Source organism: Corvus brachyrhynchos, unplaced genomic scaffold, assembly GCF_000691975.1.
Source record: "Corvus brachyrhynchos isolate BGI_N302 unplaced genomic scaffold, ASM69197v1 scaffold209, whole genome shotgun sequence".
NCBI lineage: Eukaryota > Metazoa > Chordata > Aves > Passeriformes > Corvidae > Corvus > Corvus brachyrhynchos.
This window is the reverse complement of record NW_008246056.1, coordinates 605,212-608,421: the sequence shown is the minus strand read 5'-3', so window position 1 is coordinate 608,421 and position 3,210 is coordinate 605,212.

The following is a 3,210-nucleotide window of genomic DNA, read 5'->3' as shown; positions in this document are numbered from 1 at the left end:
TCCACTGGAGAGCGGATGGGCAGCAGCAGCAGCATCCAGCAATGCAGCAGCAGCATCCAGCAATGCAGCAGCAGCATCCAGCAATGCAGCAGCACGGGGCGTGCAGCCCGGGGAGAGACCTCCGAGCATCACCTGCAGGCACGGTCATGACACACACTGCGTTAAGTACACCCTCTCTGCAGACGTGCCACAAGAAAGGAGAAAAGATTTCCATCATGCCTACAGATACCAGCCTCGCTCAGACGCTGCAAGTGCAAATCTAATCTGTCTGTCAAGACAGCTGGGAAAGCAGAGTGATGCCCTGAGAAAGAGTTGGGAAATCCAAATTGATTTGCCACGTGTCACAAAGTAGCAAATGACAAAGTCCTTCACAAAAGCAACAAGATACTTCCAAATTCACTCCAAGACTAGAAAATGGAAGCTTTCTTCCAAATGCAAGGGACCATCCTCTCCTCCAGGGGTTTGCAGTTTGCAGCGCTGCCCAGAGTAGTGACAGCTGTAGATGAATGAGGCAAGGCCAGAAGAAGGGATGTCACAATGGAAAGGCAGCCCTTGCAGAACGTGCTGATATGAATAAAAAGGCATCTGCTGATTTTTCTCAGCACAAACCCCTTCAGTACCTCACAAGGTTTGGAAAAGTCACAGAACAGCAAAAGGTAAAATTAAATCCTGTGGCTTTACAACTATCTCACCTGCTCCCCCTACCTCCCTCCAAAAACAAAACAAAACAACACAACTCAACCAAGCAACCAAACAAAAAGGTCAGTTAAACTACTTACTCTTGGATAGCAGGGACAGGGAGAATCTCACTGGGGAAAAATACTACCTCCATCTACAGAACTGCTCCTCTTGGATTTCAGTACATGTAGTACAAGTCTTAGCAAAAATGTTAAATAAGGAAGAATATACTAAAAATTAAATAGGAACAAGTTAAATTTAAAGAAATTAAAAGGTAATCAATTGGAAACATCTGGGAGGTGAGAAGGAAGGAACTTAAAAAACCGGACCAAAACAAGCCCAACCACATTTCATTGTGAATCCTGGAAAAGGAAACCACTTCAGTACATCACATGGGGAATTTTATCCATCTCCAAGTACAGGAGCATGAAAGCTTGCCTGAAGAAAGAGTAGGTGTCTGAGCTCTGCCTGTGCTCCCTGCTCAGCACCAGAACTATTTCATCACTGAGGGTTGCTCTGAAATCAAGGTAATGACTGGCCTTGAACACACAAGACAGAAAGGCAGAGAAAAGTCTGGTCTAAACGAATTAGATGGTTAAGGGCAAGAGGTTCTCAGTCTTTCTGCTGGTCACTGATCTGAGGAGGGGAAAAAGACTTCATGATAAGAGAGAGAGAAAGAAACAAAAAGGATAAAGAATTGTTGAGAAACAGCAAAGAAACATTCAAATAATTTAATTCTAGAGTTCCAAAAAGAAAACTGGCAAAGGTGCTAGAGCAAAAGTTTCCCAGTGCATTAAAAAAACACCTAAAAAGAAAAAGAAACAGCTCTGTCAAATAACGTGCCATAAGAAAAACATGACAGCAGGAGCAGCAAAATCCTTCCCTGCTGTGATTGCAGCAGCAGCAATTCCAGAGCACATTCCAGGGGGCATGTATATACTGCATTTGGTTAAATAGCCTGAAAAATAAGTAATTAGTTCCTTTATATTGAGAAAACTATGCATTTCCTAGACCAAGGGAAAAAAAGAGGCTGTTCAGCAATACATTACCACATCTGCCTGCTGCAATGATCCTCATCAGGGAGGAGCAGCCCTCTGGGAGCTGCACCTGAGTTTCTCTACCTGTTATTGGCACGGCCTCAAAGATAATTTTGCCAAAGAACTGTCTTTGTGTGAGTACATTCCCTCAGAGCAAGCTTACCACCAACCATATAATTTTTACCAAGGCAAATCTTTGTAAATTCTAAAAGAAAATAGGATATTAGTGATCCTCCTTTAATCTCCCTTCAATATTTCTTTACTGTGTTGTCTTGCACTGCTAACTATAGTTATATACATTCTCCTTAGTCACAGCAGTGCATAAGCATCTAGATAAAGGTGATACAGTGTTGTCTCCTCTTTTTACCTGACACTAAAGCCCCAGTTATTGTCCGAGGGGAGGTGATATATGACTGCAAAAATCAATGCATTGCATTGAGAAATCAGCAACTGACTTCTGCACGTCTGTGTCACACGGCAGGGTCTCACTGCATTGTCTAAGCCATGAATGTTTTACATGTTCTGGGTATTCACATAAAAAATTCAAATGACAAGGTTTAAATTCCTTGTGGTTATGGTCTGGGGTCTCCACCTGCAGAGAGAGAGGCAGAATAAGACCCACCAGGCCTGTCAGGAAGACAGCATCAGTTTCACACCAGTTATTCCCATTGTGCATTGTAGTGCAGAAGCCCCACTGCCATCACAGGGTTTGCTGCACAGAGACCAAGAGATGAGCTTTGCCTGTATCCAGTAATTAAATTGGGCAGTTTCTTTCACAAGGGAAAAATGACACAAGGCAGCTTTAATTTCATTGCTGACTCTGCCCATCACTTTCAAGGAAGCTGCAGCAGTTTTCCTAGATGCCTAGAAGTTTTTCCTGCTAGATGTCTGTAGTTAAAGGGAAATCTGGATCTTAAAATACCACCACTAGACGTCCCTTTAGCTTCAACCAACCAAGCAGAGGTGCTCCTGTAGCCCTGGTGGCTTCTTTCAGCCACCCTGTGTAACACCAGCAGTCAGGGAAGGAACAAGGACTCTCCAGGGATTCTCCAGTCTCATGGTTTCTATACCATATTAGCTGAACCCATTATTTATGTGCTACAATCACACCCCCTGCTTCAAGCAGAGACATACCTGAAGTGTTCACAGCTGGCTGAGAAGAATGGGTCCATTCAGGCCTGGTTGCAGCCTGTCTTTGCCTTTTTGACTGCCTGGGGAAAGCCACCGAGGTGGATCTGCACCAGTCCTGATCCCAGAAGGTCTAGAAATGTCCTCTGATACCGTAATGAAGAAGTAGAGATTCAGTGGGTGTAAGGCAAAGCAGCTGTCAAGGGAGCAGTGCCTGTCTATGCTCTCTGGGAACGGCCTTTACCTTCTAGAAGAGAAAATCTTACATTCCCCACATCCTGCCTGTGACATGAGGTTAGATAAAATATGTTTAGGAGGCATGGCCTGGCCTGTTGCCCAGCTGTCTGACCACAGTAACCACACTCTT